Source organism: Dendrobates tinctorius, unplaced genomic scaffold (assembly GCF_039654945.1).
Source record: "Dendrobates tinctorius isolate UK_male_01 unplaced genomic scaffold, ASM3965494v1 ptg000070l, whole genome shotgun sequence".
Taxonomy (NCBI): domain Eukaryota; kingdom Metazoa; phylum Chordata; class Amphibia; order Anura; family Dendrobatidae; genus Dendrobates; species Dendrobates tinctorius.
In genome coordinates, this window is record NW_027361738.1 from 25,820,057 (window position 1) to 25,835,757 (window position 15,701).

General features: G+C 48.5%; 1 long non-coding RNA gene across 1 annotated transcript in view; it reads left to right on the plus strand.

The window, feature by feature from the left end:
• The first annotated feature begins 7,606 nt into the window (after positions 1–7,606).
• LOC141095914 (uncharacterized) overlaps positions 7,607–15,701 on the plus strand; it is a 68,496-nt gene continuing 60,401 nt past the window's right edge. Inside the window, exon 1 of the long non-coding RNA XR_012233497.1 lies at positions 7,607–7,670. This is a non-coding gene — a long non-coding RNA (uncharacterized lncRNA). The remainder of the gene's footprint in view (positions 7,671–15,701) is intronic.

Below are 15,701 nucleotides of genomic sequence, written 5' to 3' on the forward strand. Positions count from 1 at the left end.
TACGAAGCACAGGTCCCCAATAGGCAGCACAGGTCCCCAAAAGGCAGGCACAGGTCCCCAATAGGCAGCATTGTTAACTATAGGCAGCACAGGTCTCCAATAGGCAGCACAGGTCTCCATTAGACAGCACAGGTCCCCAATTGGCAGCATTGTTCCCCAATAGGCAGCACAGGTCCCCAATACGCAGGCACAGGTCCCCGATAGGCAGACATAGGTCCCCAATAGGCAGCACAGGTCCTCAAAAGGCAGGCACAGGTCCCTAGTAGGCAGCATTGTTCCCTATAGGCAGCACAGGTCCCTAATAGGCAGCATAGGTCCCCAATAGGCAGCACAGGTCCCCAATAGGCAGGCTCAGGTCCCTAATAGGCAGCACAGGTCCACAATAGGCAGCACAGGTCCCCAAAAGGCAGGCACAGGTCCCAAATAGGCAGCACAGGTCCCCAATAGGCAGCACAGGTCCCCAAAAGGCAGGCACAGGTCCCCAATAGGCAGCATTGTTCCCTATAGGAAGCACAGGTCTCCAATAGGCAGCACAGGTCCCCAATAGACAGCACAGGTCCCCAATAGGCAGCATTGTTCCCCAATAGGCAGCACAGGTCCCCAATACACAGGCACAGATCCCCAATAGGCAGACACAGGTCCCTAATAGGCAGCACAGGTCCCCAAAAGGCAGGCACAGGTCCCCAATAGGCAGCATTGTTCCCTATATGCAGCACAGGTCCCTAATAGGCAGCATAGGTCCCCAATAGGCAGCACAGGTCCCCAATAGGCAGGCTCAGGTCCCTAATAGGCAGCACAGGTCCCCAATAGGCAGCACAGGTCCCGAAAAGGCAGGCACAGGTCCCCAATAGGCAGCACAGGTCCCCAATAGGCAGCACAGGTCCCCATAAGGCAGGCACAGGTCCCCAATAGGCAGCATTGTTCCCTATAGGAAGCACAGGTCCCCAATAGGCAGCACAGGTCCCCAATAGACAGCACAGGTCCCCAATAGGCAGCATTGTTCCCCAATAGGCAGCACAGGTCCCCAATACGCAGGCACAGGTCCCCAATAGGCAGCATTGTTCCCTATAGGCAGCACAGGTCCCCAATAGGCAGCACAGGTCCCAAAAAGGCAGGCACAGGTCCCCAATAGGCAGCATTGTTCCCTATAGGCAGCACAGGTCCCTAATAGGCAGCACAGGTCCCCAATTGGTAGCACAGGTCCCCAATAGGCAGGCTCAGTTCCCTAAGAGGCAGCACAGGTCCCCAATAGGCAGCACAGGTCCCCAATAGGCAGGCACAGGTCCCTAGTAGGCAGCACAGGTCCCCAATAGGCAGGCACAGGTCCCTAGTAGGCAGCACAGGTCCCCAATAGTCAGGCACAGGTCCCTAATAGGCAGCACAGATCCCCAATAGGCAGCATTGTTCCCTATAGGCGGCACAGGTCCCCAATAGGCAGGCTCAGGTCCCTAATAGGTAGCACAGGTCCCCAATAGGCAGCACAGGTCCCCCATAGGCAGGCACAGGTCCCTTGTAGGCAGCACAGGTCCCCAATAGGCAGGCACAGGTCCCTAATAGGCAGCATAGGTCCCCAATAGGCAGCACATACAGTACCTGGCGTTGGACTGTACCATACACAGGCTGCGACGCATCTGACTCTGAAGACTGAGGTAGTCCCGCGGTTGAGGCCTCCTGGATGGACAGGCCCCGCACCACCCGTCCTGCTCCTCCGGGTGTGCACACAAAGTAAATCACGCCTGCACCGCCGGTGACCGGGCCGTCGGGGATAGAAATTCTGGCACACAGCAAAGGCAGAGGCAGGCCACAGATGAGTTCAGTGCAGGCTCAGCAGGTGACTCCTCCAGCGAGCTCCAGTTACCCGCCAATAGTCGCACTGCGCCACAGGAATCACTGCGCGGGGGCCGACGGGGTGTGCTGTTCTCTCCCAGTAGTCAGACAGAGGCTATCAGTGCGCAGTATCCAGCGGGCGGGGCTAGGAAGCAGAGCAAGAGTCCTCCTCTGCTCCTTGCCTGCAGCAACATCAAAGTACCGGATCGCGGCTCTGGATCTCCCCGGTTCAGGGAACCGGCTGCTTTTTTAACCGAACCGGGGAGAACCGGCTGAATCCCACCCCTGCCTCCTGGGTATCTGACCCCTTGGCTTGTCTCCGTTTACTCTTTGTCTTATCCCTAGGTACTAAGCTCTTGTCTGGCTTTTGACCCTCGGCAGCTCAGCATCCAGTGCGGTTATTTATTTATTCATCTTTATGGGATTGAACCATTTTTTGTACATGTTGTGCACTGGCCTATATATATTTTTTCTGGACCTTCATCTCAAGTATTGTGGATGTTATATATTCTATTAGACTATGTGGCACTTCAGCTGTGATTGACATGAGATCCATGGTATTTTTCCACGTGAAGGCTATTTTATTGTTTGAGTCTCGAGCATTAGGGCGATTTGATCAGGATTGTGTGCCAATAGGTGCTCTTTGGTGTAATTATATATTTACATCTATCATATGGATACACCTTATTGTGGATGTTTTTCCTTTTTTTGTTCATTTATTTATGCTGATGATATATGCATGAGACTCAATTCATTATTGTATTGATCAGGACTAACAGGGGGATTGTATTCCCTTTTTGTTTTTACATATTTTTAAATTTATTTTGTTGTCAATAAAGCTTTTCCTGTTATTATTATATATATCGGTGGCGTGCATTTTCATGTGGTCTTCTTTCCTTTTTTGTTGCATTATCTCTCAATAGTCTGTTCCCTTGACAGCAATGCACCTCAACAGCACTTCCAGCAATCTTACATTCTAATGCTGACACCATGCTGCCCTCTGACCCAGCTGTGCAACGTCAACTCCGTATATTAACTCTTAAAAGGACACAGCACAGTCCTTAGTCCTAATGAGCAGACCCTCTTTAAAACATTGTTAATACACATATTGACCAGTAACTGTATAGACAAGGCAGTATTAACCATCATTACAGATTGTGCCCTGCTACCGGCCACCATCGCACTCTAACAAGCATCTCTATTCTTCCGACAGGTATGTTCATCCACCCAGCTCTCCTGCTGTCTGTCTATGAAGAGCACATAGTCTATCACCCAGCTTTGCACATAGACTTGCCCCTGCACCTAGCATTCACATGGTATGTTCATCCACCCAGCTCTCCTGCTGTCTGTCTATGAAGAGCACATAGTCCATCACCTAGCTTTGCACATAGACTTGCCTCTGCACCTAGCATTCACATGGTATGCCTTTCAGCTAACCCCAGCTTACCCCAGAGTTATTTATGACCTTGTTTACTCTGACTTGATCATATGCATCTGGTCCACTCTTAATGTTGCGACCAAGATGAGCAGAGACCACTCCTCTCTGCTTCACACCTGACTGCACTTAGTTGTACATATATTGCATAGCTCAAGTCTGCATAGACGTCAGTCTGCAGCGTGATTCCTATAAGTGTGTTCTAGAGGTGTGAAGATAAATTTTAGAATTAAAACCAGAATTGAACCAGAAGGGAACTGAAGGTAACTGTACACAGTCACTGTAAACAATGTCTGTTTGTTTTCACTTTCACCCCAATAATCCTTCACTTTCTGCTAATTCCCCTAATCCCTACTCCTAGTAAGGAACTTTTCATCTCTTCTTCAATCCTCCCCATCCACCTCGCCTCCTCCTCAAAACTGTTCCTTAACATACAATCCTCTGTCTCCAAACACAGACAGCCCCCTCATGCCCTCTCCTGCTCCCACCTGCTAACACTTTCTCTGCTCCTTCTCACTGCTGGTGATATCTCTCCAAATCCTGGTCCTCCTCACCACATTCCCACAGTCATTTCAACCTCCCATCCACGCTCTATCACAACCTTCCGTAACCACTCCAACCTTATACCCATTCACCCAGCCCCCGCTTCCCCAGTCCCACTAACAGGAGCTCTGTGGAACGCTCGCTCTGTCTGCAACAAGCTTTCCTACATCCATGATCTTTTCGTTACTACCAAACTTTCCTTCCTCGCCATCACCGAAAACTGGCTCACCCCTTCTGACACAGCCTCTCCTGCTGCACTTTCATATGGTGGCTTCCACCTTTCTCACACCCCTCCGCCCCACCAGCAAACATGGTGGAGGAGTTGGTTTTCTCCTGTCAGATACCTGCTCCTTCACCCCAATCCCACTGCCACCCTCTGTTACCCTCCCTTCCTTTGAAGTGCGCTCTGTGCGCATCTACTCCCCCTCCAACCTCCAACTGGCTGTCATCTACCGGCCCCCAGGGCCTGCCACCACCTTCTTTGACCACTTCACCACCTGGCTACTTCATTTCCTTTCCGCGGACATCTATCATCATGGGCGACTTCAACATCCCCATTGACACTTCCCTCTCAACTTCCACTAAACTTCTATCTCTCACTTCCTCCTTCGGCCTCACTCAATGGTCTTCTACAGCCACCCACAAAGATGGCCACACACTGGACCTCATCTTCACCCGCCTCTGCTCCCTATCTAACCTCTCTAACTCACCTCTTCCTCTCTCTGACCACAACCTTCTCACATTATCTTCCCTCTCCACTCCATGTCTACAATCCCTACCCCACAAACTTTCACACTCTCGCAGAAATCTTAAACACCTTGACCTACACTCATTCTCTGAATCCCTCCTCCCTCTCACAGATATAAGTTCCTTACACAATGCGGATGACGCTGCTGCTCTATATAACACCACAATAGCTGTAGCTTTGGAATCTGCTGTCCCACTTACACATACCAAAGCTCGCAAAATCAACAGACAGCCCTGGCACACCAGCCTGACCAAAGAACTGAGGCGAGCTTCCAGGGCTGCTGAGCACAGATGGAAAAGATCCCACTCCAATGAGCACTTCATCGCATTCAAACAGTCTCTCACTACTTTCAAGACCACACTCGCCACAGCTAAACAAACCTACTTCTCATCGCTCATATCCGCCCTGTCTCACAACCCTAAACAGTTATTCAACACCTTCAATTCTCTCCTCCCTCCCCCAGCACCTCCTCCCTCCCCACTCATCTCAGCTGAAGACTGCCTCATTTTTCAAGCAGAAGATTGATAACATCAGAGACAGTTTTTGTCAACAACCCCCAGAGCCCCTCCTCCCGACTTCCCAGCCCTCCACCTCCAAAACCAACTTCTCCACCATTACAGAAGATCGACTCTCCACTCTACTCTCAAGATCACATCTCACCACTTGTGCACTTGACCCGATCCCTTCCCACTTCATCCCAAACCTCACCACAGTCTTCATACCAACCCTAACCCATCTCTTTAACCTATCACTAACAACTGGTGTTTTCCCCTCAAGCTTTAAGCATGCCTCGATCACACCTATCCTCAAAAAGCCCTCTCTTGACCCATCCTCTGTATCTAGCTATCGCCCTATATCACTTCTCCCCTATGCCTTCAAGCTACTGGAACAACACGTCTACCTTGAACTGTCCTCCCATCTCTCTTCTTGCTCCCTCTTCGACCGCTTACAATCTGGCTTCCGGTCACACCACTCCACCGAAACTGCCCTTACTAAGGTCACCAATGACCTCTTAACCGCCAAGAGCAAGCGACACTACTCTGTCCTCCTCCTCCTGGACCTGTCGGCTGCCTTTGACACAGTGGACCATTCCCTACTATTACAGACCCTCTCATCCCTTGGCATCACAGACTTGGCCTTGTCCTGGATCTCATCATACCTAACAGACCGGACATTCAGCGTCTCCCACTCACACACCACCTCTTCACCTCGCCCCCTATCTGTCGGAGTCCCACAAGGTTCAGTCCTAGGACCCCTGCTCTTCTCCATTTACACCTTTGGCCTGGGACAGCTTATAGAATCTCATGGCTTTCAGTATCATCTCTATGCTGATGACACACAGATCTACATCTCTGGACCAGATATCACCTCCCTGCTAAACAGAATCTCTCAATGTCTGTCCACTATTTCATCCTTCTTCTCTACCAGATTTCTGAAACTTAACATGGACAAAACAGAATTCATCATCTTTCCCCCATCTCACGTGACCCCCCCAACGAACCTATCCATTACAATAAATGGCTGCCCACTCTCCCCAGTCCAACAAGCTCGCTGCCTCGGGGTAATCCTTGATGCTGATCTCTCCTTCAAACCACATATCCAAGCCCTTTCAACTTCCTGCCGACTTCAACTCAAAAATATTTCACGAATCCGTTTATTCCTCAACCAAGAATCTGCAAAAACCCTAGTCCATGCCCTCATTATCTCTCGCCTTGACTACTGCAACCTCCTGCTCAGTGGCCTCCCCTCGAACACTCTCGCACCCCTCCAATCTATTCTAAACTCCGCTGCCTGACTAATACACCTGTCCCCCCGCTATTCCCCAGCTTCTCCCCTCTGTCAATCCCTTCACTGGCTCCCCATTGCCCAGAGACTCCAGTACAAAACCCTAACCATGACATACAAAGCCATCCACAACCTGTCTCCTCCATACATCTGTGACCTCGTCTCCCGGTACTTTCCTGCACGCAACCTCCGATCCTCACAAGATCTCCTTCTCTACTCCCCTCTTATCTCCTCTTCCCACAATCGCATACAAGATTTCTCTCGCACATCACCCCTACTCTGGAACTCTCTACCACAACATATCAGACTCTCAATTACCATCGAAACCTTCAAAAAGAGCCTGAAGACCCACCTCTTCCGACAAGCCTATAACCTGCAGTAACTACCGATCGACCAAACCGCTGCATGACCAGCTCTACCCACTCCTACTGTATTTTCACCCATCCCTTGTAGATTGTGAGCCTTCGCGGGCAGGGTCCTCTCTCCTCCTGTACCAGTTATGACTTGTATTGTTCAACATTATTGTACTTGTTTTTATGTATACCCCTCCCTACATGTAAAGCGCCATGGAATAAATGGCGCTATAACAATAAATAAATAATAATAATAATCATTATAAAACTCAACAGACACAGTGCTGTCTCGTAACAATGTCTGATGATGGAAATGGCGCAAGGGAATACACAGAAAAAATCAACGACTTGATATTCAGCTGGTAGCTATACTGTGACAGGGTCAACTCTAACCTATGATAAAAGTAAGATATGAGAGTCCTGGCCAACCGGCATATAACAGTGGAGATTGGGTAGCACTTTATTCATGTAAGAAGGTGTCTAACTTAATGTTAACCATGCCCTTTAATTATGGATGTGATATTGTTCAATCTCACACAACTATGTTGCCCACATGTTATGTACGGTATATTAGATGTATTATGACACGAATGAGAAAATATATATTTTTCTACTTATTTTCTGCCCGTAACCCTTGCAATTGTCTGCTATCCTTTTCTACATTTGTTATAAATTATTCACTCTATTCTGGCATTCAGCTTTTCATTTCTTTTTCAAGTTTGTATTTGTTTCCTGCCTGTATTCCTTAAAGGAAATACTATCACTTTTTCAATCCCTTGTTAAATTCCTGTTCAAGCTTCTGTTTACTTTTAAAGGAAACTTAAATAATAGATGATACACTTCACTTGCATAGAAAGCTACGGTAAGTTCATCTGTTCATGTCTTACTGCCCACACGTTGTAAGCAAATATTCCTTGCAGGATTTCTAAACATATGAAGGAAGTTCAGTTCAAGCAACAAAACATGGAGGACATGGAAGGTAAGATTGTGCGTTTCTGCTGACTTGTAAGAGAGTAGGATAGTGTTCTCTTTTCCCTTGTGTAAGAAATGTGTTTTTGCTATTTGCATTGTAGTGATGGGGCTGGATCTACACCCCTGTAAAATACAGTAGTTATCTAAGGCTGGTTTCACATTTGTGGATGTCAGAGCTGCGGAGGGCTGCGTAGTTCCTCAGTGAAGCTCCTCCCACTGCCGCACCTCCTCCGTTCAGCTCCGCCTACATCTGCATGCGGCCTGCGTACCTATCTTTAACATTGGGTACGCAGACCATGCACGTGTGTGCGGATGCATCCGCATGCGTCGTTTTCACGCTGCGGTGACCTGCGTTGAACGGAACATGTTGCATTTTGTTGTGGTCGCTGCAGCGTCAAAACAACGCATCCGCATGGCCTGCATACCCAATGTTAAAGATAGGTACGCAGATGTAGGTGGAGCTGAATGGAGGAGGTGCGGCAGTGGGCGGAGCTTCACGGAGGAGCTATGCAGCCCTCCGCAGCTCTGACATCATCAAATCTGAACCTAGCCTAAGACTTGTAAGTTATTGTAAGAACATAGCACTGCCACTGAAGATGATGGCTCGTGAGAGTTGTGTGTTTCCAGAGCTTACATGGACTTATGTTCACTGCACTTGTTTATGTTTCAGTTATCTGTTTGTTTCAGCAATGTATTCTGTGTATTCTGTGTATGTTGTGCTATTACAGCAGCAGCCTAGAGGTTAAAGTCTGTTGACCTATAGATCCTGAGAGGCTGGACAGACTGGAATGAGTGACAGACAGAGGTTATTTATGTCAGTCAGAGCATGTAGAGAGCATGGAGCTGAGCCACTGAAGCTGTGACTATTTGATATCTTGAGTTTAGTGTTGAAAAGTAGGGATATTTCATCTGTGTGACTATGTAAGAAGGGGCCAGGACGGTAGTCGTGGCTGAGGACACCAGGGCCTTGATATCCTGGCCTCCTCTCACTGAAAAATTGTCAGCTTCTACCTGTTTGTCGTCCTCGTTCACCATCAGGGATTCCACAGCGGTGTTGCTCAGCTCCTGTACACCCATTTTCGGTGCATAGGGTTGACAGAACGGACACAGATACCGGTTCAGATGCAAAACCAACGATTTTACTTTTCTCTTCAACGGTCCCGGGCACATCAGTAACATTACAGTCCACACAGCATTCCTCCTGCACTTTCCCTTTCCTACTTTCTTTGTCCTCACACAAATTACGGGGTAGTAGCTCCCTAGGCGTTACCGCAGCATCACTTCTGTAGGACCTCAAGATATAGGGGATCCCGTTCATCCGTTTCTCCCCGGACTTACAAGCTTCAGCCCTATTTAAGATTTGCCACTTTGTGAATATTCTGCGCCCTTCACGTCTCTTGGACCACGTAATTCTCTCCTTCCCTTGCTGCTGTGAAACACCGTAACTCCCGGGGTGCTCAGGTCTCATCTAGCACCCGTCTGACTGTGCCCGTGCGCTTTTCTTCCAACAGAACGTTTCGTAGCTGCTATGTCGTCCTGGGCCTAGAGCCCTTGTGGACACTTGTGAACACTTCGGGCATCCTTGTAAGTGCTCGCCCTTCTAACCTGTTCCTATCCCCAACACTTACTTAACCCATAGCAGCTCCTCCTACAATTAACCCTATATGAACTTCCTATCAGCTATACCTAATAAGGCCCACTAGTATACCCCCATCTAGTGATCCACTACAGAACTTCATTTACCCATATCTAAGGAGTTATATAGTGTACTAATAGTGCCCTCCTCAAATGTCCCCATAAGATGTGTGGCGCCCCTGAGGGTTCAGTCGCGACAGAGGTACTGCATCTCCTCCTGAGGTGTGGTGCCCCACCATCCAGGTAAGGTGGAGACTCCTGACCACATTCCAACACCTGCATCCCACACAACATAGTAGTGTAGCAAAGCACCCTTTGGTGGCTCCCTGCTTGGAACACGAAGCGTGCTGGGAGGCGGGTGGAGTTAGTTGGCACCAAAGGAGCGGGAAGAGTTTAGGATTTAGTCAGTCTGACAGAGTCAGTGGAAGAGTGAAGATCCCCTGAGTGGGATGGATGAAGGAAGTGCTGCGACCTCAGTGACCTGGGTCCGCTGGCACAGGAAAGAGACATTGATGGAAAGTCTGACTCCACAAGAAAGAAGGATTAGTACGGAACGTAAGGAGAGGAGGACTAAGGATTAGGGTTAGAACAGAACCCTTCCCAAGTTCACAGCGCATGGCCTGGGTCCGGTCCCCAAGGTTGTATGTATACTAATGGTCCTGCAGCAGACACCGGAGTAATAGAAGTTGTCACCACTTTATTCCCACACAAGACTTGGGAGCACAACAGCAACGAGAGTGAGCCGGGACTTAACAGCAAGGACTCCCCGAAGCAGGCTACAGCTGTCTGCTGTGCAAGTAGAGTTCATAGGAACATCTGACAGGAGGAACTCCAGTGTAACTCAGTACTGAGAGTACTTCACTATAGGAGCAAAAGGGAGACGTTCAGAAAAGGCACTTATGTTGGCGGAGTGTTGGAACGAAGTACTTCATCTTTCCTGGAGGTTGGCTGAGCCCCTGACCTGGAGGACACAGCAATGAGACGGGCATCTGTATGCACAACAGACTGTGAGTAAAGCTTTGGAACTACATGCCCTGGTGTTCTCCGCTTATTCCGGCACCAACCCATTCAGCACTGCTACATCGCTGTGCTTCACACCACACCGCTCTCCTCTCCTCACTATCTCTCCATCTACACTGCCCTGGGACTACAGCCCTGCCTGTGGAGGGCCACACCATCATTGCTGCACCACACCATCTGTCCCAGAGGATCTGTCTGCAGCGTCGGCTTAACATCTTCATTGCCGAACACCACAGGTGGCGTCACGAATCATTCACTAATAAACTTTATTCATCATCCGCACACTCAACATTAAACCCCCTTTTACAATGGACGCCCAGGGCCACGGACCGGGTCACAGCTGCAGTGACATCCCCCATTGACATCCACCGGGCCCGGCTCCGAGTACCCCACGGCCCTGGAAAGGGGCGCTCCAGATGCACTAGCTTACCCTAATCTATACATAAATATGCAAAACATTACACAACATAATATATTACAATACATTACAGTCTCGACAGCATGGTAACACATATAATGTGGCAGTACCAATAAGACGGGCGGTAATACACATACTCGTGTAGCAGTACTGCTAGCATTGTTCACATCAAATAATAACATATATACATAGGACTTCTTAAAGGGGTGATCTTAAAGGTGACGTCTTACTTCACGCCGCTACAACTATCTTGTAGGAAACTGGCCACCCATGAAAAAGAGAATGGAAAGACAGGCCTGATAAATAGTGTCCCAATGAGAGGAGATAGGAACCAGGGGAGGAAAGAGCCATGTAGGAAAGCTTGTAGTCGAGGAGAGGACCATACAGGGTAGAGGGTATGAGGTGTAGATTAGAGTCCAAGACGGGCCTGGCCGGTTGCGCAAGTGAACACTGTGAGAGCGAGGACCTAAAGTGCTGAACCAGAGAGAGGATAATGGTGTGGAGTCCTGTAGCAAACTACTGATATGATAGTGAGCGCCTTGACAGAAGATCGGAAAGTGACTAAAGTCTGAGACTGTTAATGAAAGTAATTCACAAGTCTGCTTGTTGCATAGTAGTGATGCTAGCTCAGGTGCACCAGGGAGAGTAGCAAGACCAAAGACTGCACATATTTATAGAAAAGTGGTCCTATTTGCCTCAGTTTTGGGTGACTGTAAATAAAGCCACATTGAACTTTTCCAATGGCTTGGTCTCTTGTTGAGGAGCCACTGCATGCTGGGTACAGATTACAGGGGATGCAGTAGAAGGGGCGGACATACCATTGTTGCAACCTGTGTAGATGCACAAGGGTCCAAGAGGTAAACGCCCCATCACACACAGCGAGATCGCTAGCGAGATCGCTGATTTTGTGACACCACAGCGATCTCGCTATGTGTGACACACATCAGCGACCAGGTCCCCTGCCAGGTATCGCTGATCGTGCAGGATCGTCCTGGGCCATTTTTTTGATCGTTGCTCTCCCGCTGGCCAGCGCGCATCCCAGTGTGTGGCAACGGGAGTCAACGATCAGCGAGGCTCCCAGCGCTCTAAGCAGGTGCTGGGAGCTGGTATCTAAGGTAAATATTGGGTTACTAAGCGGCGCGCATCACTTAGTTACCTGATGTGTACCTTAGAAACCTGCGTGCTCGCAGCTCCCGCAGGTTTCTAAGGTACACATCAGGTAACTAAGTGACACGCACCTCATAGTAAACCGATATTTACCTTAGAGACCAGCATCCTCGCTGGCGCTGATCGCTGGTGAAGCTGCCTGTTTGGCAGCTCACCAGAGATCATGTAGCGATGCATCAGCGATCCTGACAAGGTCGTATCGTTGTCGGGATCGCTGGTGCATCTTTAAATGTAACGGTACCCTAAGGGTGCACACTTGCACTTCCAACGAAGATTGGATTGTGCATTATGATGAGCTTGGATTGCAAGGGGGCCATATATTCTTCCTTCACCAGTGCCCTCCTTTGCGTTATCACTTAGTCTGCGCTCCCTTATAGACAGATAGCCTTCTATTAAGGAAAGCTGATCAAAATGCTTCTCATGCTAAGCAATTTAAGGGGAATCTGCCAATAGGATGTCACCCCCAAACTATATATATACACCAATGGTGTCGATCAAAGTACAACTCGTCCCGCAAAAAACAAGCCCTCACATGGCCATATTGACCGGAAAATAAAAAAGTTATGGCTCTGCGATGAAGACCAAGACCAAGGTCTTGTGAATCATTTGGCTCATCTCTAGTAATTTCACATAATTCAGTGCACCAATTTTATTAAACCTCAGAATTTTAGAAACTAAAAAGTGCACCACTAGATGGCAGATTTGTATTGTAGTATATGTCCTTTGATCCATGAGAAGTACTGTAGCTGAAGTGATAAAAGATGAGACATTGTTTTAACTTTAAGAAAAATATAAGTAATTAAAGCAATGTTCAGAAGTTGTTGAGACCAATATAATTAAGTGGGTTCTTGCTTCCCGGAAAGTGTCAAGTTCCTTAAGCCAAATTAGTTCAACATTGATTACTTTGCCCATGCAGTGAATCCATAATAACACCATGCTGTGACTCAATGATGTGACTTAAGGGCTTAAGGGCCTGTCACACTAAGCGAGATCGCTAGCGATGTCGCTAAAGCGTCACCGACTTTGTGACACAGCAGCGATATTGCTAGCGATATCGCTACATGTGATACTTACCTCCGACCGGCTCCCCCGCTGGTTATCGCTGATCACGCGAGAACGTCCTGGGCCGTTTCTCGTCGGCCGCTTCCTGCTGGGCTTCCTGCTGGCGCCGACGAGCGACGCGTGGACGCGGGCGGGAGAATGTCTTCATCGCCGCGTCTGACAGGTAAGTAACGACCGCCGACCGCTGCTATGTCGCTGGTGAGATCTACCTGTTTGGCAGCTCACTAGCGACCATTTAGCGATGCACCAGCGATCCTGACCGTGTCGTATCGATGTCGGGATCGCTGGTGCTAAATGTGACGGTACCTTTAATTATACAACCCTACATTGTCCAAATAATACCAGAGACTTAAATGAGTTTCCACTATTGGACAACCCCATATTCATGGGTATAGGGCGGTGAAAAAAAAATTGATGATCACTTTCTTACTCATTGCTGCGTCTTCCACCATCTGCTACGATCAGCATTCAGCGAGGGCAGCACATGAACACTAGCCAACGAATGCAAAAAAAGATGAGAGGTATTTTTATATGCACTGCACATTTCTCAGGAGGGCTGGACTTGGGATAACTCCTTGTATTGGGAGACTTGGATCACTTGCTTCAGATGACAGGTGCTATCAATGCCAGCAAGGCGAAACTTTCGTGAGGCCATATTCATACTGGGTTTTTTGAAGGCTGAAAAATCTTAAGCGTTTTGCAAGAGGAATCCACTCAAGGAAATACACTTTTTTACCATCTCAAAGAAATGATGTCACTTATTATTTTCTTCTGCAAAATTTTCAAATCTCTGTTGGAAAGGAATCTTATAAAAACACGGAACAGAAAAGTGAATTTTTTAATTGAAGTGAATAGTAAGAGTATTCAAGGAGCATTTGAAGTGGGTTTGTTTTTATATGTAATTTGGAGCAGATTTGTGAACCTAGCCTTACGGCTATATGCACACGTTCCGAATTCCCACGGATTTTATGCGTTTTTGCCGCTTTTTTTCGCTGCGAAAACGCTGCAAAAATGCATAAAATAAGCAACCCATTGAATTCAATGGCATTACGCACATGCTGTGCTAATGCTGCGTATTTTTCAACGGCAAAATCGCATCGCAGAAAAGTACCCAGCATGCTCCATTCTTTTTGCAGAATCGCGGGAATTTTGCACACATAGGAATGAGTTGTTCCGCTTACTTTCTGCATGTGGCTATGCCCACCATGTGCAAAGTAAGTGGAAAACGTGCGGATGGTACCCACGGACTGGCTCTGGGTACCATATCCCTGGGTACCATATCCCTGTAAAAAAAAAGAATTAAAATAAAAAATGGTGATATTCTCACCTTCCGGCGTCCCACGCAGCGTCCCCAGGCCTCAGCGATGTTCCTGGCAAGTCCTATTCCCAGCGATGCCTTGCGACAATGACCTTTGATGACGTAGCAGTCTCATGATACCTTAGAGGTCTCGCGAGACCGCTACGTCATCAAAAGTCATTGTCGCAAGGCATTGCTGGGAACGGGACTTGGCGGGAGCATCGCTGAGGCCTGGGGACGCTGCATGGGACGCCGGAAGGCGAGAATAACACCATTTTTTATTTTTTTATTATTTTAAACATTAGATCTTTTTACTACTGATGCTGCATAGGCGGCCTCAATTGTAAAAAGTTGGTCATACTTGTCAAACACTATGTTTGACAAGTGTGACCAACCAGTCAGTCAGTTTTCCAAGCGATGCTACAGATCGCTTGGAAAACGCTAGCATTCTGCAAGCTAATTACGCTTGCAAAACGCTAGTTTATCGCGGGAAATAAGTGGGAATTATGCATGCGGAATTCTAGCGTATTTCCCGTGGCAGGGAGTTGCGGAATTCCCGTGGAAATTTCGGCAGGAATTCCGAACGTGTGCACATAGCCTAAGGCTCATGCACATGACAGTATTTTCAGTCCGACTGCGATCCAGCAAGCCATTGGTTCGCACTCTGCCAATATTATTCTATGGGGCAGTGTAGATGTTTGATATTTTTCCTCTGACCTAGGGAGTCCATGGAAAAAATCGTTGCTTGCCTGAGTTGGATCTGATCATTGGATCGCACTCAGCATGCAAATCAATGAGTCCATGGTGTCGCTGTAACCCCTTCCAAGAAGAGCTAATTTGGGTTGAGTTACAAACAATCTCTAGATAGGATGCATCGGAGATAAGAAGATAACACACAGCCAGTGTCTGTCCGTGTTCAATTCTTGCCTGAAACTCAGATGCCTAGTAAGGCTGGTTTCACATTGGCGTTTCACAGACCTGCGTCGGTCTGCACACGGCCGCCGCTAAGCTCCGCCCCTGCCCCGCCTCCTCCGGTTAGCTCAGCCTATGGGCGCAGGACGCTGCATGCGACCTGCGTCCCCTATCTTTAGCATTGGGGACGCAGGCCGTGCGCAGGTATGCATTTGGCGGCACATGAGTCCTTTTGACGGTGCGCCGAGCGCACCAAAATGCAACAGGTTGCGTTTGGCACACCGTCAAAAGGACGCATGCGCCGCCAAACGCATACCTGCGCATGGCCTGCGTCCCCAATGCTAAAGATAGGGGACGCAGGTCGCATGCAGCGTCCTGCGCCCATAGGCGGAGCTAACCGGAGGAGGCGCAGCAGGGGGCGGGGCTTAGCAGCGGCCATGCGCAGACTGACGCAGGTCTGTGAAACACCAATGTGAAACCAGCCTAACAAATCTTTATTACTACCACAAAGATAAGGAAAGTGGGAA